Genomic DNA, 27,986 nt, shown 5'->3' with positions numbered 1-27,986 from the left:
TCATGGACATGGTGAATAACCTAGCCATGGTTCCTTTTTGTGTCCGACCTTGGGTGCTGTCATGGGCCTGGTGAATACCTTAGCCATGGTTACATTTTTGTTTTTTCGCCTGGATATTGTCATGGGCCTGGAAAACAACCTAGCTATGGTAACATTTTTATGTCCAATCAATCACAAAAACAATACAAGTGGAAGTTGATTTAACACAAAGACCTGTCAGTACTTTTTTTTCTTCTGTACACTAGGTTTTGCATGCAGTCTAAGCCTGATTTTGTGCTGAATCAAGTATCTTCAGTGTGCATGCATGGGAGTTACATCTTCCCTACCTAGGAAGGGATCACCGGAGGGACGAGGGACATCACAGATGTCACAAGACTGAAATGGGTGCTTTGGCAGATAAGTCTGCTCATCAAATTTATTTTTCATGGTAAAACCCGGGATGCAGACATCAGACATTATATCTATTTACTTTTGGATGGAATACGGACAGTGTTACAACATCTGACAGGTACTCATTGCCGTTGAGAAGGTCCATTGGGAAATTGTATTTCTTTCCACTTTATCTTCTCTGTAACACAAACAAAAATAAAAATACATTTAAGTAGAAAAGTATGGAGACCTCTGTCTGCTTTTATTCGTTATATGTGCCCCTTTGGGGAGTTTGCCTTTTACCCTGTTTCAACATTAAACATGCTGGTGAAACGTGGCAGAGGTTCCAGACATAATTTTGTAACTTTATTACCTAACATGACCTAGCTTTTGTAACAGTCATATAGTTCTGTTACAAAGTAGTATTCACATCTTTCTTAGTAGTTTTTGAGACTTCCTTCATCCCAGGCCCAGGCTATATATGGATAATTTAACTTAGGCCTAAAGCAGAATTACATTCATTTTAGTAGTGTATACATGCATGTTCTATATGAAAGCAGAGACCATGAAGTCTTGCACTTTTTTCTGCTAATGTGCACTGATTTGTGTATAAATTTATGCTATTATTAAGTAACTCCTATTGGTTTTCTGGGGACTTACACAGCCATACATACCAAACCCCAAAAAAGACCAGGACATAATAGAATCATTGGCTATGAAAGGCAAATCAAGCGTCATACTGCTTGGGTGGTTGCTTTGCAAGGTAACTCCTTTTATCGATTTATCAATTTAATGCACAAATGCAGTAATGAACAATAATGTGCCCTTTGGTGCAATTTAAGCATGCAGCAATTAGATATCTGAAATTACAAAGTGGCAGAGACTACTGTGACTGCCTATATTAAACTGTCCATTACACCATGTTTTAATTCTGTTTAGTTCAGATTTTGTACTCTGTTAGTTAATGTTAATTTATCTCAATCATCTTGTTGCTCCATCAGCCATAAAGCACTTTGCAACTTTTACTAATTGTGTCCATTAGTTTATATTACTAGGCAGTCATGCTCCATTACCTTCTGTGTTGTTTTAAGGGATTCTGTATAGAAAATCTGCACCAGTTATATGACATATTGATGTGTTTGGCTGTGTTCCAAATTATTCACAAGGTTTCTATATGAATGATGATTGAGTTTATATCCATCATCTTATCATTTATGAAAGTCGCTGTCACTTCTTTGTTCTCAATGTAGCTCTCCCCATACAAAATATAATGTCTGCTGATTATATAACAGATAATGGCTCTAAAGCCACATGGAACTCAAATCCTAGGCAAGGAAAATGCTGCTAATCTCTCACTCTAATCTCTCTTTCCAGCATGAAAATTAATCATGTGACTGATATTAAACTGTTAAAATCTTTTTAGGAGAAGGTGAGCATTTAGGTGACTTTTAGATGAATAATATTATTTGTATTTTTTTTTATCATCGTTAGGTTTTATATTGGATTTTTAATTGTTTGCACTTTTAACCTTTACTCATCATCCTAATCTGTGCTTCTGTAACAGGGTCTATTTTATCAAGTGTCATCTAATCTTCTTTTGAACCTTAGACATCATGGATATGCCTTCTAAGGACATGTCATAGTAGTCCTTGACAGCATGGCATTACTAGAAAGACTCACAGCTGTCCCCACATAAGAAGAGGAAGCCCTCCTGACGTCACTGGTCCAACCTGAAGCTGCAGGAAATGTCAAGTATGGACGTATAAAAAAGTAGTAGTGGGTCTTCAGTGTGTGGGTGCCCCAAAGTGAAGTATTACTCTAAAATATTTCCTTAGTTCTTTAATTTCTGTTAAAGCTGACCTAAAATAAAACTTTTACCTTACATAAAAGGGTAGACAACCCTTTTCGTTGTTTTGGAGGGCGTTTAAAAAAAAGGTAAAGCCCCTTCCTTTTCTGTCTTCATCGCCACAGTGATAAAGACAGAATGGGAGCAAAGAGCCTCCTGGGATATATGTCACGCATCCCAGGAGACTTCTGGCTTCTCCTTCTGCTCATGGGGAAAAAGAAAATGCCAATGTCACACATGAGCAGTGAGAACGGCACTCCTTTATTCCCTATCTACGGCAGGCTACGTCACCTGTCTTGTGCCTGTGCAGTGCAAGATCGGAAGGCGTATTCCGAAGGCAAAAGAAGGGGAAAGAACATGGCGGCGCCATGCCAGGACAAAGGAGGATTCCAGGACAACACGGGACCCAACCCAGAAAACCACCAGAGGGATTGACAGATCTGTGAAAGTAAAGGTGAAGTTTTTTTGGTTTACTTCCACGGCAAATCTATGAGTGGTCATTAGTTCCAGTATGGCATTGTTCATTGTGCTAGTCTTTTTACCTGCTAGCATACCTGACACCTTTGTTTACATAGCCCTAGAGCTATAATTAAACATTTATTAGATCAATGTAAATTCTTACTAAATTATTTAAATAATTTTTTACATTTTTTGCATCTAAGGGCGACTGATTGCCTTCAACCTCTGCAGCCACTGTCTGTCCACATGTATGATCTCTACTGTAATTGTTCAAGGCAGGTTTCCTGAGGGTGACAACAAAGGGTCATGCCTGCTTTGCATTAGGCATCGGCTAAAGTTTCAACCAGAACCACATGTGACATGATGACATTGCAGAAGTGTAAACTAGGAGACAGAAGACCATTGTCATCTCATGAAAAACCTGGAAATGACTGAGCACTAAAAATAAAAAATAATAACATGTTTTGAAATGAATATTATGAAATGTTTGTTCTTGGGTTTACATTTACATTCTGGACAGAAGGCTTGTATGAACTAATTCAGGAGGATAGGTACAAACTCAAAGGTCAGGTATTTATTGATATCTGTGCACCTGCTTTGGAGACACACCATCTGTTTGTTCTAATCATCATTGTGAGAATGTCCAAAATGTTATAGTTGTTTCCTTACCAGAAGAACAAGTAAAATCTTCCTATGAAGACATCTATTCTGAGGTCTACTATTTAGGAGGGGAATCTCTCTGAACCCCTTGTACTTACTGCTGACACTTTCTAATAGAAAGTGATGCGAAATCCTTTTAATAGCAAAACAAAACATCCGCCTTGGATTTTACCCATTGTTTGCATGTTGAACACAAGGTGAGCACAACACCGTATCAGATCCTGCAGAAAGATAGTTAAACTAACACATTATTTATTACACTGATTTATTAAAGCTCTCCAAGGCTGGAGAGAATTCACTTTCATCAGTGAAGCTGGGTGATACAGAAAACCTGGAATGTTTTTTCTAAAAGTCATTAGCTATTTGCTATATTTTAGCAAAGGTTTTCAATTCAATGGATCAGATCCATTCCAGGTTTGTTAGATCACCCAGCTTCACTGATGAAAGTGTATCTTCTCCAGCCTTGGGGAACTTGAATAAATCAGGACCTATGATTTTTTTTTATTAAATATTATTACCAATGCCAAGTAATCAGGACCCTACTGAGAACATTTGTCAATAGTGCCTCTTAGTGGAGTGTCTCCTCTGAAAAGTTTGGATGACCTAAAAGGCCAAACTCAATGCACTGTTTGGTATAGATTTTGGCATAAATGGACCAGGACATTGGCTGACTCATATTGCGCAGACTGGCATGAGAAGTCGTTAACTAGTTTTTCTTTAATCTTATACCATCATTACATTGTTGTGTGCATACTAAAAGGAAACTTGTACTGAGGGTAGAATGTTGTTTACCACTACTGACAACTCCTTTTTAAAATGCTAGTAGCCTGGCTGTCATAGTGATCCAAAAGTTTCATTATTGATTAACGGACAGAGATTTGTATTACACATAGATACCTCCTACTTACTGATTGTCAGCGGTCTATAAAACACATTTATATCTCCTATTTTCTAGTAGCCCACACATCCCTTTACATCATGTAGATCAGAAGTTTCAAACTCTGGCTCGGGGGCCAAATCTGGCCCCCAACATTCTTTTTTTTGGCCCCCAAAGGAATCCTTAATATGAACTGCATCTGGCCCGCCGCTGCATTGAAATAGCTCCGCTACTACAATTCCCGGCATCACTCGCGTCTATGGACCAGCAGGGACACTGCCTATGCGTGGCCCTGCATTGGATGTTTTATAGATGCAAATAATGCCAAGAATTTTAGTAGCGGCACTATTTCAATAAAGAGGGAATTTCAGCGGCGGGCCACTCATAAGATTTAGCTCTGCATTGGCCGCGTCTGGTATTTCCAGCACTCCCCCTCGACTGTACTTTTACTTGCTACTCCAAGGCATGGACTTGAACAGTTGGATTTTCATAAAAGAATATTGTTTTTCCCGCAACTTTTTCTAAGTTTTAAATTTTGGCCCTCTGTGTATTTGAGTTTGACACCCCTGCTGCAGTGGGTTGAGATGGTTTTCACTGACATTTTAACAACCAAAATATTTTCTATTGCCTAAAAAGTATGGTAATCTATAACTCTATTAAAAGTAGAAAATGTATTACAACAAACTAGCAAGGAACAAAATAGACAGAAAAGCCTATGAAAAAAAGAAGGGAAAGAATGGTAAATACATACGATTGTTCTTTGAAATTTTCTTTGAAGGAAAACTGTAAGGATTTTTCATCAATGTTATTTTAGCTTATGTATGTTTAAGTTTCTTATAAAATGGTTAAACTCCAGACCACTTGCTCAGCCAAAGAGACAGTACAGTAATATTTATCTCTTTTCAGACCCAGTTATCAGTTACTGAAACTTTGGACAGAACCATCAGATAAGGGATGTGTAATTTGCCATGAACCATTTATTCTGTGCATTTCCCAAATATTTCACCTTGTTCTTTTGACCTCTGTAAATAGCAGGCCTTTTTAATACAGGGTAGAAAGAGTAGAATATAAGCAATCAAGTTTAATTCACCCGCTGGTTGGGCTACAACAAAATATGTATGGTGATGTCATAGAGGACATCTTCCCCAGAATTCCTATTATTAAACCTTTTTTTCAGCCTCTAAATTATTTAATTTGTTATTTTAAAAATCTAATACAAAGGAAGATTAGTTATTTTATAAAAAAAGGATAAATCAACAAATCATTTTATACTGTATATTTATTATTATTCTCCACAAAATAAGGGAAAAAATTAGAACATCCCTAGCAAAGCAAAAAGTTGCTTCATACTTCACTCCTCATTTGCTGAAAGTGAGTGGAAGTTTCATCCAAGGACATTTATCAGCTCACAATGCTGCCTCTCACACACTGAGCCTGATTTTTTTAAGCTCTCCAAAGCTGGGTGATCCAGCAAACCTTGAATGGATCTGGTCCCAGGAGCTAACAAATAACAAATGACTTTCCCATGTTTGTTGGATCACCCAGCTTCACAGATAAAAGTGTGTCCTCTGCAGCCTTAGAGAGATTTAATAAATCAAGACAATTGTATTGGAATATTGTCATTCCCGCATAGACTGCTTTACATACAGACCACCCTAGGTAACTTACATACCATAAATGAAACTAAGACTAAATAACTGACAGGACAGAAAGCAAACAGCTTAAGGGGCAGGGCCAGAACCACAAAGATTGAAATGAGTGGGCTGGGTGATCCATGTAGTAAATTAGACAGGATATGATTTTTTATAAGTAAATTCATACAGTTGACAATCGAAAATCCGGCCATCGATAATCTGTTTCCTTCAGTTTCTCGGCATGAATCTAAGAACGCATTTTAATACAGAGTCTGCAGTACACTGTTTGGCCACTAATGTTTTGATGGCGCTGTTCTGCAGAAACAGCTGTTAGGTCTTGCTTGCTAAACTAAATACACGTTGAGACGTCCCTACTGCCTGCTCCCTGGAACTGTGCCAGATGTCCGCGGTGCTGCGAGAGGAAGGCTGGAACGTGGAGGTAAGCGGAATTTTTAAAAATACATCACCCCTCAGGACCCGAGGTTGCCGGATTTTTGATTGTCAACTGTATTATTTTTAGCAACAGATGACATTAAATTTTAAACCTTGATTTACAGTTTATAGTTATTTATATCCCTGTGTTTCTGGCATTCTGAATAAAAAAAAACAAAAAAGGATTTTAAACATTTCACTGTTAGAAAATGATTAGTTGATGGCATTTTCTACATTCCTAGGGTATTGAAAATAATGTCCAGTGGTATTGTTACGGTTGCAGTTAGGAGGGTAGGGTAACAGGGGGCTTAAGTGACTCCATGCCTCCAGCACACATTTGTCAATGACCTGAACGCCTATAACAGGACTATATCATGACCTACAAAACTTGTTAAAATGACAAATGGGGCACTTTTTATCACAAAATATGTACGCGATACTTTTCCAACCTAGAAAAAGAGGAACAGTCCTTCCAAATCAGGGACAATTGAGAGCTATGCAGCATACCTACATGGCATGACAGCACAGCCCTTCATATATAGACACTTGATTTATTAAAGCTCTCCAAGACTGGAGAAGATATACTTTCATTGGTGAACCTGGATTTTCCAGGTTTGCCTGATCACCCAGGTTCACTAATGAATGTGTATCTTACCCAGCCCTGGATAAACTTTGCTAAATCAGATCCATTTTGGGAGATCAGACCCTCTTTGGGAGACATAAGAGAAAAAGAAATGAAATGGAGGGGAATGTTGTGCAGTTGGGGTCATTGAGGGCTGTGTTATGGGTGGTCATGGCTCCAAGGGAAGTATTTTAGTGCACTGATCATTTTATGCCCCTTACTTTTAAACCAATAGTTTGGTGAAGATTAAATATTATTGTCCTGCTCCAGCAAGATTACCCTGCATTCTTTTCAATACAATTTGCTATCATCATTACAGTCATGCTACTTTTGATGCAGACTATATTCACTTCAGTAGGAAGGCTGACAGATTGTGAAAAACTTTCCATTGCAAATCACCCTCAATGCTTTGTGGAGGACCCAGCTACAAACTTCATTATCCTCTAAACAAAGAAAATTGCAACTAGTCAAAACCTTATAACTAGCATCCACAAGGAGGAGTAAAGTTTCTGTACATTGGGGCCGTTCACTCCATCACAGACAATGTACATTGGGAAGGTTTCTCTGTTCGAGTTGCACAGGCTTAGATGGGTCAAAGCTGCTTTTGCAATTTTTTCATGGCGCAGTCAGTTGTATTTTCCATGTCATATGTAATCATAGCATAGGTATGATTAGGTATGGTTTCAATACCAGCACAAGTCAGACCAGTTGTGATATCAATGAGTATCATAACAAGCCCTTAAAAGGAATATAATATATATATATAACTATTCTCATCATATAGTGGAATGAAAACGTACATTTGCTATGTGGAAAAAATAAATACAACCCTGTCTTTATCACCACTTCATAAATGTACAATCAGGTGTTCCAGATTAGATGTCAGTAATACCAAATGTTGATGTTATTACTATTGATGTTGTTACAAGTGATGGTAATTATCACACCATGATATAGCCCTTTTTTTAGGCTCTCTGTGTCTTTACTTGATCTCGTTATTTTTGCTACTCAGGTCATAGGAAGCAACTCAATTCATGCACAAGGCAATGGCCCGGCAGCCGTCCAGCCAAGGCGACGTTCCTCTAAGAATTTTGCTTGAGCCCAGGAAACAGGTAGCATTGCCATTCGTTAGGTCTGATTTTATGTAATTGCTGTATAGACACTCATTTTTCACAGATGAAAACTGAAATGGATGTGTATGGACTGGCCTAGTTAAGTGTAGGAGATTTAAAATGTTAAGTTTTTAGTAGGGCACCTACAAACATATTGTACCTGAAATATTTTTTCATGGAGTAGAGGTCAAGAATGTTTAATGTCAGTAAGCTAATTTCAAATTCAAAATAACTACAAGAAATTTCTGCTAAAGAGAGCAATTCCAGCTTATGGGGACAAGGATATATTTATTTTTTTCACCAAATATCAATGAATATTTATATAGAAAAAATAAATAAAACAGCATGCCCACTGTTTATCTTTAATGTTGTTTTTTTTTACTTGTTTTCGATACCCAGCAATTTTACATGTGGGTTGGGGGATTGTAAATACCATCATTAAAAGTCTGCTTTAAAGTAGATCTATTTCAAAACTACTTTGTTAAAGCAATGTAAATATTATATTTTTTCCCATAAAATAAGTTTTTGCCTGTTTTTGTTTTTCAGTGGTGCTTATTTTCTCTGTTTTCAAATAATTCTTGTTGTCATGTTGGCTTCAACATTATCATGAAGTTATCATGAAGTCACATTCTAAAAAAAAATGCAAAACTTAGTATCAAATAATACTTACAACACAAACCCCTTTATGCAGTCTGTAGATATCCTAAAGTCTTCTAAAGTTTTCTTACCTCTTCTTGACTCTGCCCTGTCAAATCCTAACTTCCTTTACTCTTCCGTCTGTACATTGCCCAGCTTATTGATGATGGATTCACAGAGTGGGGAGTATTCCCACCTCTGACCACCCCATAAACAACCATTTAGGTCTTTTAGTAATGAACACAGGTGAACAAAGTTTCTAATGACTGATGATTTTTAGGAGTAGGAACGCCTCCTGGATATATAACTCCTTCAACATATGGTGATGAGTTGAGTACTTGTACATAAAAGTGACTCCGGCATCTACAACTCTGGGTCCTCCTACTTCCGTGGCACTGGGACTGAAGAGTACTAGGAAGGGGCTGAGTCACATTCTACTTTTTTTAAGGCGAGTGTATTTGGTTTTTAACAATATTTTTTCTAATATAACTTACAAGTTTACATGCCCTTTACATTGAGTAAAGGTCTGTCCTAAAGAAGTCAGTTGTTAGAGACTTCTGTTTAATTTGGGGTATGACATATATTGGATATAGCATCTGCAATGGTTATTTTTTCCCCCTTTTCTAAAAAAGTTTATTGGTTTTGCAGTTATAAATTACAATCATTGGTAAAATAAACAACAAGAAGAGATTACACATTGCTAAATTCAATCCACGAGTCCCATGTCTTAAAAAAAAATGTCAGGTTGTCCTTAAGGGTACATGTCAATTTAACAAAAACCATTATAAAATTAATTTTATGTTTAATTAAATCAAGAAGAATATTAGAAGCTTTCCAATAACATGCAATTGTGATGTGGGCTGCTAGCAGAATGTATTTAACCAGTCTGATTGACTGTCTTGGAACTGATTCCTCTAGCTGTGAAAATAAGGCACTTTCCACTCGTTTTGGGAGATTAACTTGTGTGACTGTATATATGAGATTATAAATTTGAATCCAAAAGCTCTGGACTCGAGGGCAGTGCCACCAAGCATGGTACAGGATTCCCATCTCACCGCAGCTATTATAGCATAAGGGGGAAATATTTGCATTTAGTTAAGGAATTCTGACCAAAACCAAATACCACTGCATCAACACTTTAAAGTTAGCCTCTATAAGTGATGTATTAGGGATACTTTGGACATAGAAATCGACAACTCTTGCCAAACCTGAGCACTCCAATCTACCCCTAGATTCGCTTCCCATTGTTTCATGTAGAAAAGTTTTTTGTCTTGAGGGAAAAAGTGTGCCATAGACCGCTGATATCCTTCCTTTAACTTCAGCTATCATACTACAAGATTTTTTAAATGCAGTGCTCTGGTAAAGATGAGACAGCCTTTTAAGCTTGTTTTTTGTAAAGGATCTGATTTGATAGTAACTGAAGACTTCCGCTGGCGGGAAGGCAAACTTTTCTTGTAGATGTGAACAACTAAGGATGGCTTTCCCATCTAATAAATCCCCAATACGGAAAAAACCCTTGATGCACCACCACAGAACTCAAACCTGATCCCATCGAGGAAGAAAGTCAGGGTTTTGCTAAACAGGTGTAAGAGGAGAATGTTGGGAGTGAAGTTTGTAGTTGTTTATTTGCCCATCCCAAACTGCTAAAGCATGGGAGAGAGAGGGGCAGAGAATTGCAGGTCTCTTATTGGAAGGTATCCACATAAGTACCTCTATCGATATGGAAGGGCAAGCTAGGGCCTCCAGGTTGTCCATTGCGGTCTAGGATGTGGTGGAGTGATCTGTCCTAGAGCTGCTGTTTGAGCCGCTCTATGGTATAGTGCTATATTGGGGGCTCCCAGACCTCCTAATTTTTTTTGGGTGTACAAGGTTGACACATTAATGCGGTGTTGCTTGTTGCCCCATACAAGTTTGAGTAACTTGTTCTGTATGTTTCTAAGAATCATTTTAGGGATTGCTATAGGGAGTGTCCTAAATAAATATAGTAGTCTAGGTAATATATTCATTTTAATCATTGCTATTCTTCCAAACCATGAAGGAGGGGAAGAATGTCTTCTGTTTAAGTCTCTTGCTATTGTGCAGAACAAAGGGGGGTAGTTGGCTGAAAAAAGCATTTTCGGAGAGGGGGTAATTTGTATGCCAAGACAATGGTTGAATGGATAATGGTTATTTTGTACACCTGGTGCAACTTTTGCCCTGATTTGGGCATAATTTGTTACCTTGTCAAAGTTTCAAATTGATTGCCAAGAAATGAACCTACGTCAATTTAAGCTACCTACTATTTGTAGATCACATTGTTCGGGTGAGTGCTAAACCCAATCCTGGGGGTGGAGTCATGCACAAGGAGTTATGCACACATTTCTGAAACCAAAGACTGAGGATTTATCATTTCTAGCCCAGGATTGGTTTATTTATGCGACTACTGTATATCAGACTGGTATACATTTATCTTTTCGTTGAACTATATGTGGATTTATTGATTTTTAGGCCATTTATTGGAATAAATTTTTTGAGATACTAGTGCTACATAATTTATTAGGATTTTTGTATCACCTTTTATTTAGGGATTAGCAGCTAATAATGAATTTTAGTTGCTGTGTGTGCAGTGGTGACATAATTAATGTGCCAATATCATCAAAAATCAATGATAGCAAACCAGCACAGAGCCAACATGTTCTTTACACATGTAAAAGACAGCAAAATATGCTATTCGCTTGAAACGTGTTTCACTTGAAAGCAGCTGTAAATTAGAATGAGAGTTACATGAGCCGTGTGAACTTTATTTGCAGTTACCTTCTCTAGTAAGAACTTGCCAAACTGTTAATGCCATTCTTAACTACTCTTGCAAACACTTGAAAACATATGAGGGACAACAACAGTTGCAAAAGCTTTGCGATCATGTAAGGTGGCGAAGGGAAAATTGTGTCTATTAAAAGTCACATGGGATTCATTACAACAATAAAGGGAAAGTTAGGAAAGACTATTCTTTGCTCTTGTAGGGAATTTCGTAGTTTTGAGTAGTTTTGAGTTTTGTAAGGGTCAGATTTAATTGCTACTCTAGTTGTGAGCTCTTTTCCTAAAAAAATGTTTTGGACCTTGCATGATCTTGGGTGTGGGGCTGCATTAGTTTTTTAAGGCTAAGTACATTTTCTGCAATTACAGAAATATACCTGTTGATCCTTTCAGGGACCTTTTATCCTTGTAACATACTATGCACTGAACTAAGATTTTATGGAGATGTAATGAAGATAAGGAGAGGTGCTTGAAGTCCAAATTAGCAGAGGAGCTTATGGTGACACAATTGCCCCTCTATAGATACAGTGCAGCAGTTAAGGTGCGTACACACTTCCAATTTTTATCGTTCCAATCGAACGACGAACGATCGATTGGGCAAAAAATCTTTCGTAAAAAAGTAACCAACGACGCCGACGAACGAGGAAAGTCGCTGGAAACGAACGACCGGACCGACGGATCGGATTGGTTTCCAACGACTTTCCTCGTTCGTCGGCGTCGTTGGTTACTTTTTTTACGAACGATTTTTGCCCAATCGATCGTTCGTCGTTCGTTCGTCGTTCATTTTGAACAATAAAAATTGGAAGTGTGTACGCAGCTTAAGCTTTGCGTTCTAGAACAGGAAGTGTGTTTATCTAATCTCCTGGTATAGATAACCTTTAAAAACTGTTAAACTCTTACTAGTATACTGTAGGTCCTCACATTGTATTCTGCAGAAGTCAGAATATCCCACTGACCTCTATAAAGCTGAATATTTAATTTGACATGCTCCACAACATGAAGATGCAAGATCAAGGACTCAAGGGAGGTAGGTGTTATATGCACATTATCATTAACCCCCCTCCCCTCGCCAAAATCTTAGAACTTATCCCCCTGAAGTTATATTTGGAGTTTGGATTTTTTTTACCTACAATAATAATTGTAAAAAATGTATACAACAGAGTATTTCGAGCTCACATTATTTATTTATTTTTTTTACCTTAAAGCATTTGATATGATAAACTCTTCCATAAAACTGCTAATTAATTCTGACTGAAGGCACTCAAAGTAATAAATGTGTCTGCCAGACATTCTCTTTATCTCTCATATAAAAACACAGCCAACTATCAAGGAACTAAAAATAAATGGAGAGAATAGGGAGGTTATTTTAGAATCGAAAACAGTCAGGGTCAGACTATTAAAATGATGAGCTGAATTCATGGCTGTCTGCGGTTTAAAATAGAAGGCAATTAACAATCTGTCACAAAAAAGCTTTATATTTCATCACCTGACATCGGAACTATGCTGTCAATAAACTTAATAGTAAATCAAATTAGTGAGATAAACATATCCCAATCCTCCACTAATAAAATAATCTGCTGACATAAACAATGGGCAAACGACTGGGTGGTACCTGTATATAAACCCAGGGCTAAATTCATCATTAGGCAAAGGTTACTTGAGCCTATAGCCTGCTGAGGCAAATGATTGGCAAATTGCTGATTGGCAAATTAGCTATTAGTTGGCAAATGTTTTCAATTCTATTCTAGGTTTGTTGGATCACCTAGGTTCTCTGATCATAGTCTATCTTGCCCAGTATTGGAGTGCTTTAATAAATTAGGCCAGTGGTAACAACATTGTAAGTACAGGTTAGGATCAATACAACAAGTTATTGTTCTGTGGGAAATAGATTATCCTAGCAGTAAGTATTGCAAATATTGTGCTCCCAAAGGATACAGTGATATAAAACCACCCCTATGAAAAATAGAAAAAATAATACAAAAGAAAGCAGGTTTTTATGGCAATTCAAGAATACTATGTTTCAAGATTGAAACAATGGGTTAAAAAAAAAAACAGTAGTTTTAATACAAAGAAACTTAGAAAATGTCCAAGTCTAGAGGACAGGTTTCTATGCCTAACTCATCTATTACACAATGCTTCATATCCCAACAATTTGTACCTAGTGGCTTCCTCAGTAGTAGTTTGAGATCTAATATTTGCTAGACCAAACATAATACATTATTATATAATTAATTAATATGTGGTCAAAATATCTAAATTTTCAAAGAAATAATAATTTTAATATTAGTCAAGACTAAAAGAAATTCTGGGTATTTTTTATACGTGTACTTTATATTTGTGGCAGCTCAATATGGTAAGTGAATAAATGGGGTTCTATCTTGTTAAGGGTTATATAAAATCCAAAATAAGTCACATGTATATAAAAAGTTTCATGCCATGGAAAGCACAACTGTACTTGTAAATTGTTATATGTCATATGAAATATAAGAATCAAGGATGCAGGAAATAAATTTAACAAACAAACAATAGATCATTTTAGTTCCAGAACACTTACAAGGTAGTTGTACAACTGCATTGAATTACGGACCTTAAGTCATTTAAGGCCCCTAAGGTGCTTTGGCATTGAGGGGGTTTTGCAACTACTAATCTATCAAACAGTAAGGAGGGAAACTTATCTGTATAATTTGTCACCCCATTGGACAAATTTAAACATAGTATGCATGAAAAGATATTAGGTTATGACTTGAAAAGGTCTTTCTTAATCAGAAATTACGTACATATATGAACTTCATACCCACAGTATGAAATATTCTCTAAATTCCGTTATCACATAAAGGAGTTCTTCTCTATACCATAGCGATTTTACAATGTTTACAATAAATGGAAAACCATTATATCAGTTTATTTGAAAATATTAAACAATCTATAAAGTTCTCCTTTATAGTTGTAAGGTCATAATGGCTTCTCCATCTTGTGTAGCTGGTAATACTTGCAGTATAGTCTTCTTCCAAGTTGCCTGCATTCATGCCTTTTAAACAATAGTTTGCTATATACCGTATATATAACATATAAATTTACTGTTTACCACAATAATATGTACCATATTAATGTGGTAATATCAGTAACACATACCATAGGCTAAAGAAATATTCTAAAATAACCAAAAACATAAAAAAGACTTTAGCTGTTAATTACATTTCTGTTACTTGGAATATAACAAAAGATATAAAATTCACTAAGTGAAATCTTGAAACTCAGCCAGAAGTATCTATTTCTTCCTCAAAGCCAGCCGTTGATTAAAACTGATTCACCCAATTATATATCTTGGACAGTTCTGATTTCAAGATATTGAAAAGATCTGTTCTGTTCTTAGAAACACCCACCTGGTAATATTCTCAATTTACTTGTTTAATTTTTTTTTTCGTTTGAAGAATGACCTCTAAGCTGCATTACATGCTTGTGTCAGTGGTTTCTTTAGTACCAGAGAGCATGCCTAGGATGTCCTTCTAGGTATCCAAAATTTGGATTTTAGCACATTGTGGATAGGAACACCAATTTTGTTCCAGACCAGGGAAGTAATTAAAGAACCCAACAATCAATCCATATTACATCTATGAACACAGAAAAAAAGCAAAGAAAGTCACCAAGTTGAGGGATCTCTCTTCAGTTGGGAAGGGGAGCTTAGTCCAGCTGCCAGTGGGACCAACTGCATCCTTTCCCCTTATCACCCAATAGTCCAATCAGCGGGGCTGCAGAAAAAAAGACACAGGGGAGGCAGTCCAATTTTAGAAAATAATAGTGACATTTGCAAATACATCACTGACACTTGACCCTGTTCACTCCAGATTACATGTAATGTTTAAATGCAAGCAATGTAGGAACTTTGACCTTTTATCAGCCTTTTGTGGGTCCTGTACTGCAGGGCTCAAATGTGGGAGGGAGAAGAAGTAAAAGGAGCCAAGCATGTTTTGACAAGGAGTATAGTGATAGAAGAAGAGGGCAGATTGACACACAGAAGATTTTACTACCATGCTGCTACTTTTTTACATTTCCCATATACAGACTGGGCCAGGTCTAGGACAATCTGGGTGAGAGGAAGTGGTCAAAAATGCTGGCTATCAGACCAAGGACATCTAGGGGTAGAAAAAAAATTGCTAAATCTCCGTATTACATAGTACATAGTAAGTCAGGCTGAAAAAAAGTCTGTCAAGTTCAACCACTAGGGAAATAAACATACCCCAGATATAAAAACCCTATGGACATAGTTGGTCCAGAAGAAAGCAAAAAAAAACCCTTGTTTTAATGTATCTTGTAGTAGGTTATTTATTTTTTCTTCTTTAAGTTAAATACTATAATAATGACAGAAACTAGGAGGTTGATAAAAATACAACATCTGTCATAATTTCCCTTTAAGCATTTTTGTAATTTTTCGATCACTGTGTATTACGTAAATCTGTACAATTTTGCTGTATGCTGGGAAAAGCAGATTATACAGCCAGTTACAGTAACCTAATTTTAGGCTCAGTAATGTTATTTGGATGTTTTATGATTTATATTTCTAAACATAAAATCTTTCCCCCAGTGCTGTATTTCCCTTGTAAAAAGTAAGCATACCATTAGTCATTAAACAGTTTGGAGAACGTGAAATTTTTTGGCAGCTGAATTATAAACAGAAATGAACGATAAACAGGAATAATAGACTGGATATAAATTATTCAATGATCAGGAACACCGGTGGTCGCGGGAAAGGGAGGTGATAGTACAAAATTACACCAAAATATTACCCGGAGAAAGGAGCATGGTCACAACAGACACTGAGGGGGGGATATTATAATATTTATATAATATTATAATTTAAAAGTACATGACCTAAAGCCTGCCTCATTTCCCAACTGAAGAACCCAGCCTTGTGTTTGCATCAAGGCTGGAGGACGTAATCTCCCCGGATATGTTTTATTCTTTGGAATTTTCAACTTTTTTGTTGCCTGTATCATGACAAGTGAGTTCTTTGGAACTGGACATAGTATTAGTTAGGTGTACCTAAATATCTATTTGGTATTATGGGATCTATATGGAATGGTGGATCTAGTATGGTGGGTAGGATCTATATGCTATGGTGATCCAAAAGAGTATTTCACCATTTTAGTTGGCCTTGCATGCTTTTCACACTTCAACATATAACTAGTCCCATCTTTTTGTTGTCCTTTAAGGTTTAACTTTAACATCATAATATTGTGCATAGGTGTCCGTAATATAACACTCTACATTTTTAATAATAATTAATAATAGGGAATAGGGGTCCTCCTTTACCCTGCTTGCTCAGTGACTGATTACTTTACCCTTGTCTGTTGTCCTGTTTATTTGTGCAGGAATAAACCATATCTATGAATCACCCTATGTTTGGGAGTTTCCTTCTATCTTATTCTATGTTATACCTGGTGTTCTTCTTGTACAGATGAAGAATCACAAATTACTGCACCCTGACAACCTAATTTGTGACCAAGTCAGGCAGTTTCTATTTAAAGCATGGTAGTTTCCCTTACAAACTTTGTCCAAGAAATCAAAGCTTAGCATTTTAGATGTAATTAAATGTAAGGTCCACTGATCTTGTACTGAGGTCCAGTGTAACATAAAACAGCTGTTGTTTCTATCAGAGCTGGATTACCTATGCTGAAATTCAGGGACATTTCTAGATCTGTTGATAGAGATATCTTTTTGGTTTGGGAGATAAAAAATACTATTCTGAATCTTAATGCGACAGAAAAGTAAAACTTTATTTTTTTTACACATAGTCGACAAGCTACGCACAGTCCTAATGCCCTTGAGGTCAACTACATGTACTCAATATCCCAGCCACTGGTATGGGATTGTATCTAATCAAAATAATAATCTTATGAGGGGTCTTCAAAAAGTTTCTGAACTTTATTCTTTACTCTATTTATTACGAATTTCAAAAATGAATATCATCGCTTTTTTCACCTTCTTTTGCGATGCATTTTTCCCAGCGTCATACAAACTTTCGAATGCCACCAGCATAAAATGTTTTTGATTGACAGTGTAGCAAATAGTGCACCACTGCTTCAGTTCCAGGGTAGTTGTGGCTGTAGCTGGATGTCGTGAGTTCTCTGCATCTGTCCCAGTAGTAGGTCCATTTCAAACCATCCATATGAGAGAGTGAACTTTATCCCAATCACAGAACACTGGTCCTTTTTGGTGCAATTTACAAGTTTTGCAGCCATCTACACCACAGTGTGACAATTTTTATACTAAACTGCAAGGTCAGCCGGATTGCCAGAAAGACTAGTCACACTTTCAGACATGACCAATTACTACTCCTCCTGCACTCACTGGTTCCAATGAAAAAATAAACGTTTGGAAACTTTTTGAAGAACCCTTATAACAAAATTGTAAAGTGGTTTTAATAATGATTATGAATAACAATTCAATCCAAAAATGTTTAATCAATCTTTGATCAAACCGATTGTCTGCTCTTCAAGATACATGAACAGTAGGATTAATGATCTGAGTTTTTCTTGTATGCCCCAACCAGCAGCCAAAAGGGTTGTCACACAAGATATAAGGGTGATAACAGGCTGTTGAAGACTGGATTAAACTTTTTGGTGTTTTCAGGCACCAACCAACCTATGTGCCTTTGAGTATCTTATTAGATACAGGAAATCTAAGTGCTAGCTTTTAAATGAAAATAATTATGATCAGCCCATGGCGATATCATATAACATCTGGGCTTTACCTCCAGAACCAATTCTAATGTACTAGTATTTTATTATGTGAGACTGCAGACCATGAACAATTTCAAGGTTTCTCTTTTCAGTTACATCAGACTATTCCCAGCCTGAAATCAAGTTGAAAAGACGGCCAAGATCAGTTATTATTAACGGTGATGATACTGTATTATTCGTGTGCTAACAATTTTATTATTGGTACAACATGTTTATACAGTGCTTATCATTTAATTGGTTAAGTTAATTACTACTGCACACAGACAGAATGAAGCCTCCCATTAATTAAATTCATTACAATGCTGATAACATTATGAAAACAGTCAGAAGGAACATGTCAGTATTAAAATAAAGCTAACACAGATTTGCCAGCCGCATGTTTCTAATTAGAAAAAATAATTTTCTAAAAGCTATGAACAGCCAAGTTAGATCAACCTTGCTTGTTTTACATTCAAAAAATAAAGTCTTCCCTCAGTATTACTAAATCTGGTAGCTGGTGAACAGTGGGCATTAAGCGGGGTCAGGTGTTGTGTGAAGTCAATATTATTAATATATGATTATATAATAATAATAATATGACATTCTATTCCTCTAATGGCAATGCGTCCCTACAAAACCCCAGTGCTGTGGTCTTGCTGGAGAGCCTTATATTGCAGTTGACTAATCAGTCTACAAGTCAGTCAAAAAAAAGAACTGATGTTGACCTCATAAAACATATATATATATATATATATATATATATGTGTGTGTGTGTGTGTGTGTAGTACACACAATGTGATTTGAATGGCACTGTTTACTGTAAAAGACTTTATGGTTTTTCTGGGTATTTTAGTATTGCAGTTGGCCCATAGCACATGTGATGATTTCAAGTATGCATTTTACAGCAGTGGCAAAGGGAAGGCTTTAGTCTGCCTAATCCTCCTGGCAGCAATATGCAGAGATCTATAGCAGAGGTTGTGGCCAAACAGTTTAGCTCTGCTCAGATTCTTTAGCCGTGGAGACTGGATTATAGTTATTTCTAATATCGGTCTCCAAGCATGGGTGGGAACTGCTACAGAAAGCAAGTTTAGGACAATGGCAGGGTCCAGTACTACACAAACTGAATGTACTAGAATTAGCGGCAGCATTCGTTGCATGAAAAATCTTCCTAGACATTTTACAAATTTAACAAGTCAAGGTTCTTAAGAACAGGACAGTAGTGAATGACATAGCTAAACAAGGAGGATCAAGGAACAAGGAATCAGAAGCCTGTTTCTCCTACAGATTGCCCCTGAGATTTTGCAAAGAGCACATGTTCAAGGTCACATTGTAATGGATTTTTCTTGAGAATTTTTTGGTAGATAGTCTGAATCACAAATTCCCCAAATGAAACCAGTAAGCAATGAACCCTTGTTTTCTAAAGATGATCTTTAAGATGCAGGAAACAAAGGTTTTATAATAGCAATTCCATGACCCCTCTTCTTTTTGAGTTTCTGATGTCCTCTTTTGGACAGGATGCCACATCTGCATTTGAGGATTTCTCCAATATACATTGATTTTAAAGATCCTATTGAAAATACAAAGAGATGCCATCTTGATCACTCCACACCAGCTGAGATGCCCATAGTTTATGTCACATGTGGCGATGGTTCACCCAGCCTTTAGAGCAAAAAGAGTTATTTTTATCTATACATCCACTGTACATGTTGTTCCCAGATAGAGTGGGCTGCATTAACCTTCTTAACCAAGACCTAATTTTAATATGAACTGAGAAGTCATTGTTACAGCCTTTCCACTGTCTTCCACTATAGATGAGGACTACACTTCTCTGGACATGGTTAAAAGTTATTTTGCCTTATCAGTTGCAAATAGTAGAATTTTATGCATATAACAACTTCACTTACCTATTGGGTCCTAGGAAAAGGAAGGCTGGTTTTGCTAGAATAATTGCTTCACCAATACTGAGGGAGATCGAGGCTGCAGATGTTTCCCAAGGGCTCTCCCCTTCAACAGAGGTCAAGGTCCATCCCTCTATACTCAACATCATGGGCCTTCCACACAAACGTACACAAAGGATTTGGTAATGTGGGTAGCGGAAGCCTCCTCTTGTCACTATATCATACCTTTTTTTGGTCTTTGAGAGGTTAAAAGAAACATGGAGGCTATGGTTTAGTTCTGGTATATGGGAGTCATTGAGAGTGGTCCTGTGGAGTCAGGTGGTGGATATGAATCATTGTATGATGACATGGAGGAGGTGCAAAGAAAGAAAAATTAGGGGTAAGCATACATTATTTATAGTAAAAACAGATAACAATAATACCAACAGAATAATAACAAAAACAAGGCTAACCTGGACTTTTATAGTTATGCTAACAGAGTTGCTGAGAATGATAAAACAATAATTATTGAAATTCAAAATCTCTCTGCAGATATATAGGTATTTTGTTGTATGATTTCTACTGAAAACAAGCTCAATGTGCCTACTGTTCAATGGAGACCACATAATCAAATGCCTAGGTTATTGATTACATGACTGATACGGAAAAGCACAAGAAGAAACATTTTCCCAGGAATTGTAAGTTTTAGTTGTTCTCCTATTCATTATATTAATGGCATAACTGTATCCAAATAAATACCTAAATTAATTAGGTATTAAACCAAAAACTCACACTTACCTTTCCTTCTGTAGAACCCCCTATTTCTCCAGTGCTGTTCATATATATTATATAAGTAAAAAAATGTTTTGATTTTATTTAGTTTTATTTAGTTTTTTTAATTTTTGGGGGAGGACCCCACCCCTTCCTTCGTTACTGTCGGTAAAACCTGCAGCTTCCTGAGATACATACGTCACATATCTCAGGAGGCTGTTGGCTGCTCCTTCAGGCTTTCATGAAATATAAAAAAAGTGCCGATCTTACACATGTGCAGTTAGATCAGCACATATTTTTTTTTTTCAGGAAGGTGCATCGTGCAAGAATGGGTGATGTAAGAAGAACCTGGAAGAAGATGGCGGTGCCTGCTGTCCAGAAAGAAGAAGGAAGATGGACGGTGGCCGACCCACTGGACTTAGATTGCTGAGGGATCGAGGACTTTACATTTTTTCTGCCTTTTTTTTCTGTTCAGCACGTTATTTTATTATTGTGTGATGTGATGTAAACTGTATACAAACATTGTTATTTTTTTTACATGGTTTTATTTAAATGTATTCAATGTTTATGTGTGCTAAAATATAATATTTTATTTTTTCTATTAACGCACAAAATAGGAAATGTTTATAACTACACTTTAGGAAAAAAAAACGTTTTACAGGAAAAAATGTACTCCACTTAAAAATAACATTGGGATTCCATTTTATAAACATCGTACAGATAGCATTAGATATGAATCTGCTGGAATGCAAATTCTTTGGGCCCTAAGTTAAAAAAAAAGTCTAGTTGGATTTGGAAAGTGGATGGTATTAATAGAACTCCGTGCTTGTTGATGTATTCAGTCATCCAGTGCATGCAAACAATTAAAAGAATTTGCACATCCACAGTTCGATTAATGACTTTTGTGTATCAGCTTCTGCCTCCCTGTTGTGGCTGCTAATTCTGGAAAAGTGTTTCCATGGTGATTAGTGTTTACCATCATAATATTATCTTCCTTTAGGTTAGTATTTTAATTTTACAGTGCAATTAGAACTTTGCCATTGTACTTTTTGGAAAATGTATGCAAATATGTGAGTAGTCAAGGAAACTTAATATTGTATTCACTATGAACATCAATTAATGGGACACTCGTTGCACGTTGTCCAACACTTTTTTGCTGTCCTTTTCATACTTACCACCCAGTACGCATCATATCCACCTTTTGTGGCTGGCTTTGAATATGTGAAAAGTGTTGAAAAGTATTGTGACATTGTACAATTGTGCTTCTATACCTAATAAACTCAGAACTAAAACACAATTTTAAATAGTATCACATTTTTAAAAAAGTTATAACATTTTATAGTCAAAAAATAAAATATTTCCAATGAAAGTTGTAACATTCATATACAGTCAACAGTAAAGCTGCGTACACACTTGCAATTTTTGTCGTTGGAAAGGATCTTTCACGATCCTTTCCAACGACAAGGGAGTGCACGATGCATGAACGGTGCTGTACATACAGCACCGTTCATGCTCTATGGAGAGAGGAGGGGGAGAGCGACGGAGCGGCACCCTGCTGCGCGCTGTCCTCTTCCCTTTCATTAGGATCGGCTGTCGTCCATCGTCCGTGGATCCGGCAGGTCGGTCGTCCGGACGACACCGACTGTACACACGGCAGATTTTCGCCCGATAATTGGCCGATGCCGATTATCGGGCGATAAAAATCTGACGTGTGTACGTAGCTTTAGAGCCTTGGGCTCTTTTCTGCATGTTTTCTAGTTTATCCTTATCTCTTTTGTTGTAAAAAGCTTACAACTCTAGCTCAATATATACAAGTAGTCTCTGAGTTAAGGACGTCCGACATAAAGACGACTCCTAGATATGAACCGGGCTTCCCTGCTCCATCGTGTGCAGGATAGAGGCTTGGAGGGGGGAGGGGCAGTTTGCATGACTTGCAGAAGAAATCTTTTGCTAAACACAGCTGAGGTTGTGGGTGATCTTAAGAGCTGAGCTGATCTGTAGCATCTTGTAACTCTTTAATGACCAAGACAAACGCTGCAGTTGTTTCTTTTTACATATCAAAGCACAGGTTGCTACAAAAGTTAATGAATGTCTAGGCTCCATAAAATTTTCTTTCTTGCTTTGTTTGTCATTAACTCAAAGTGAGGATTTTATACAGTAACTGACACCACGCTGCCTAATAATATGGTGAGACAAACATCTGTCCTAATTGCATTTATTAAAATAATGTACCTGTTCCTTCCTGCATACAAATTCAACTTAAGAACAAACCTACAGTCCCTATCTCGTATGTAACCCGGGGACTACCTGTACACTTACTGGTTACTTTGTTAGGCATCCTTGTTTATCTTCTAGTAATCTAATTAGCGAATCACAAGGCAGCAACTCAATGCATTTAGACATGTAAACATCATCAGATCAAAGTGAACTACTGAAATTTAAACCAGGCATCTGAATTGGGAAAAAAGGGAATTTAAGTGACTTTGAATGTGGCATGGCTGTTGGTGCCAGGTGGACTGATCTGAGTATTTTATAAACTGCTGATCTGGGATTTTCACAGAACCATCTCTAGGGCGTATAGGGAAGGGTCTACAGAGGGAAAATATCTTGTAAGAGACAGGTAAAAGGTGAAAATTCCTTGTTGATGCTGGAAGTCAGAGAACAGCTAGACTACCTTGATCTGATAAAAAGCAACAGCAACGCCAAAACCACTTGTTACAGCCAAATTCTGCAGCCAGAGCATGTATGGATGCAAACATTTCAAACCATAAAGCAGATAGGCTACAGTAGCAGGAGACCATAACAGAGAGCAATAACAATTTACCAAAGGTTCAATCTCTCTCTCACTTTATTAAAGAATGATTTTTTCCAAATGGAAACCTGTGTTTGCTTGTTTCCTGGCTGTCTGTGGCTTCAAAGATGAGCCATGGAACTGGGAATCTGACTTTACACTAGCTTGTTGCATACTTCTTAGGTTAGCGACTTAGGATGTATAAAAGCCAGAGGTTAAGCATGTAGACAGCTGGTAGTTGTCAGTACCTATATTTTGGTTATTAAACATTTCCTTTAATAAATCATAGCATTCAGACATGATCTCAGTACTGTAATAAAACACAGCATTGCCGAGAGCCTAAAAGCAGCCTCATGTTTGTTATGTACATGTGTTCCCTGGGACTAAGAAACTGTCAATAATGTATAGGAAATAGCGTCTGTTGATTTATTAGTAGTGTCCCATGGAAGGATGATGACATAAAGAGACAGCTTCCTGCTGTCAGCTAATTTGTGTAAACATATCTAGCCTCCCATGTTTCCTTGAGGATAATTTGGGAACAGTTTGAACACCCAATGCTCATTTACCTTATCACACTTGACACCACAAGCATGCAAGGATTCCCACTGCAGCAGTGTGGGAAATACCTTTGTACAAGGGTGAAAGAAGTACTACAGCTGGCAATATAATTTATAATGTTTACAGCTATGTACAGTTCACACATGTCAATATTATCACAATTTGTTTATTACATTGCATTGCATTTACATAACTTTTGCTGGCTATAATCACACTTAAATGTAATAATAGCTGTACATTGAAAAATATTGGTTTAATATGTATAAATGTCAACTGTAAAGAAGTGTATGAAAATATTATGGTTTTGTGTTGATGTACTAGGCCTGATTTAATAAAGCTCTCCAAGACTGGAAATGATACACTTTCATCAGTGAAGCTGGGTGATCAAGCAAACCTGGAATGGATCTGGTCAAAACATTTGCTAGCAAATAGCAAATGACTTTGAAAAAATCAATTCCAGGTTTGCTGGATCACCCAGCTATACTGATGAAAGTGTATCCTCTCCAGCCTTAGAGAGCTTTAATAAATTAGACCCATTGCTTCTGGACAGCTTGCAGTCATAAGAGCTGATTTATCACGCAAATGCGTGTAAGCTGGCTGCACGAATATACGCTCCGCTGGACACGGCACATTACTGCGTGCTGGGGCTGAGTGCTAGTGCACAGCATTGATAAATGAGCAGTGGGGTCAATAATTTGCCAATTAAGGTGATAAATTTTCAGCTGCGTGATTGAGGAGGATCTGTTAGGCTCTGTAAATGGTGATGGCAATTAGTGCACACCTGGTCTCTGTTCTGTGTGCACCTCCAGTCCATTACAGGTCAATTTGAATCTTTAGTGCTTGATCTTTTTTTGGTAAGTGCTACATTTTTATGTTGCATTTTTTATGTTACATTATACTAATTCAGAAAATTGCTTCATTTATAGTTAGATTGGCTGCAATGGTTTTAATATGTATTTTTTGGTCTGGTTGCAACACTGCAAACTAAATCATATCATGCTGTATATATACTAATTAGCACTTTATATTATGTCATCTCATCAAACAATAGTATGAATGTAAAAAAATGTTAAAAAAAATAGATTTAAATGTAAATAAATACATATGTATTTTCATTATTACTATTTTACCTGGACTGGTTTTTGTATGTATGGGGTGGGTGGGGAATTAATCAATTAAGTTTGCTTGTATGGTATGCATTGATGTGACTTTTTGTAATCTTTTTTATTGTTAGCTTCACCTGTTGCTGCAATGTTTTTGTGCCTGGTTTCTACAGTTTTTGTTGTTTAACAATTCTTCAGCAATGTTTTGTTATTTTATCCACACATAATTAGTACAAATGTATGCATGGTTTCCACTCCAAACTGCTACTTGAACCCCCTTGTTGCCTTTGTCCCATTCTCAAAGTCAGATTGTCACATATTGTTATTTGAATGTATTATGAACATATTTCTTTTATGAATAAATTGTCATGGTTTTTTTTTTCTTGTATTTTTTTTAATAGTCTGACATTTGCTAAATAAGCTGTGGTTTCCTTCAACATACTTCACTCATGTTGGTTTGCTGCCACTGTTCAACAGAACTCCTCTGTTCATTTGTAGTAGTGGTATAGGTTTGTTCTCATTGTTCTGTGCTGCTTGATCTTAGCCCTATTGTATATAAGCATACTTCCAGATACATAATTCAAATAGTACCAGTATATAAAACTTCTAGGGATAAATACACTTTGTGCCAAACATATTTTCTTGCTTGTATAGCCCTTCAGGGTGTTTATGCAGGTTTAAATTACATTTTAGACTTTGGTCCTTGCCTATTTCTTCCTATAATTTCTCTTTTATATGTATACACATATAAATGCATGCATACATACATATATGCATGTATGTACATACATGAGTACACATGAAGCAAAACAACAATATACACATAAAAATGTAACCTTACCCAAATGATGATCCTTTTCTGTAAAAGTAGCAGGCGTTTTCAACTGACAAAACACAGTTAACACGCACATAGCGGGTCTGCATTGGCGCACAACTATGGGCATCACACCACCAGAGTTTTATTAAGACAATTGTGCTGTTTTTAGCCTTTCAACAATTCATAGAAAGGAAATGCTTAAAAACAATAACAATTTACTTGTTAAATTGTAGGTCTGTTGGATCACCCAAGGTTAAAAGATGCTGGCCAAGAAATATTGCATTCAAAAAATACTTACAAAACCAATTTGGACCTATCAAGGGTAGAAAACTGGATTAGAAAATAATTATGCAGAACAAACATTAACATTAATGAAACAATATGGCTACAAACACAATACCATAGCATTAACATTGACTCATTTGCAAAATGAACATTGAAACATTCAAAGTTTAAAAAACAAAAGCTCCCTTCTCCTCCCTGATCATGCTTGAGCCGTCATCAGCGTTTCCCTCTGCTCAGCCAATCAGGGAGCACTAGAGGTGAATGGGGAGACCTGTTCTCATTTACCCCCAGTGCCTGGGGATCCCACACTGTCAGAAGTCCCACAGCTATGCTCATAACTTAGCAATCATGATAATAATAATGAATGCAACCGTGGGAATCATCCTATCATTTGGGGATAGCCATTAAAACCTCCTGTTATTTTTTGCACATTTTTTTTTACCCCTTTAGGGAATGAGTAAGAGATTTTATGTACCCCTGTACTCATTCCCCAGGGTGGGGTGGCGGAGATGTGGGAGTCTCCTTATTAAAAGGGCTTCCAGATTTCCAAAATCCTGCTAAAAACACTTTAAAAAGCCCCCATTGTTTTCAATGGATGTTTTCTCAAAAAGCTTACAAGCGCTTGTAACAGTGCATACAAACACATATAAACGTGGCAGAAACGTTTGCATGCGTTTTGAAAACAGTTTGTGTAGACCAAGCCTAAGTATGAAAACATATATATATATATATATACACACACATATATATTTATATGTATGTAATATATAATTATATACAAATACAATTATGCTTTTTGGGAATCCAAAATGACAATTATTTACAAATAAATATAAATATAGTAAAAAAATATGAAAAGACATGTATATTTATAAATATATATATCTTTTGATATTTTTATACTATATTTATATATTTATCATAGATATCTATAAATGTATTTATATATCTGTATTTATACTTACACACACACACATATATATATATATATATATATATATATATAGTGGTATGTTACTGGGGGTTGCTCAAAGTAACGGGATGCTTACAGGGCAGACAAGAGGCAGCAGACTCCAAAAGTCCAAAATAACAGCAGTATTTTTTTCCTCTAGCCAAGTGTTATAGCACACTCCACAACTTTACAACAAAATAATAAACACACTATATCACCACCATAACACACATACACTATATCACCACTGTTCACTCACAGTTTAAGTCTTGTTTGCCCACTGGCTTTCCTAGAGCTCTGTCCCCTTTTCCTGCAGCCTGGAACAGACTCTGGCTGCTTCTCAGTCTGGAACCCTCTGGCTGCCTTCTCATCACACTCCAGCCTCTGACTGATCACCCTACAGCCTGCAACACACTGGCTGATGATCTCCATCTTGCACCTGAGGGCCGGTGAACATAACCCAAATCAGGCTTCAGTTGGGCCAAGGAACCCACCATTTCACTCCCTTGGCCGTCTCCAGGGCCCTAAAGTCCCTGGTTTTCCTTCAAAAAACCTACATACACATTAACACACTCTTTCCCTGGAGCCTTTTTTACACTTTCCCTGACATTTTTGGGACACTGTCAATATATATATATATATATATATATATATATATATATATATATATACA

General features: G+C 36.8%; 1 long non-coding RNA gene across 1 annotated transcript; it reads right to left on the bottom strand.

The window, feature by feature from the left end:
• Positions 1-6: 6 nt before the first annotated feature.
• Positions 7-27,685, bottom strand: LOC140332045 (uncharacterized). Its single transcript, XR_011921031.1, has 3 exons — positions 27,573-27,685; positions 20,064-20,363; positions 7-568 (listed from the first exon to the last, which is right to left on the bottom strand). It is a non-coding gene; the product is annotated as an uncharacterized lncRNA (long non-coding RNA).
• Positions 27,686-27,986: the final 301 nt, after the last annotated feature.

This window comes from Pyxicephalus adspersus, chromosome 5 (assembly GCF_032062135.1).
Source record: "Pyxicephalus adspersus chromosome 5, UCB_Pads_2.0, whole genome shotgun sequence".
In the NCBI taxonomy this organism is placed as follows: domain Eukaryota; kingdom Metazoa; phylum Chordata; class Amphibia; order Anura; family Pyxicephalidae; genus Pyxicephalus; species Pyxicephalus adspersus.
Note: the sequence above shows the minus strand (reverse complement) of the source record. Positions and strands in the feature narration are given on the sequence as shown.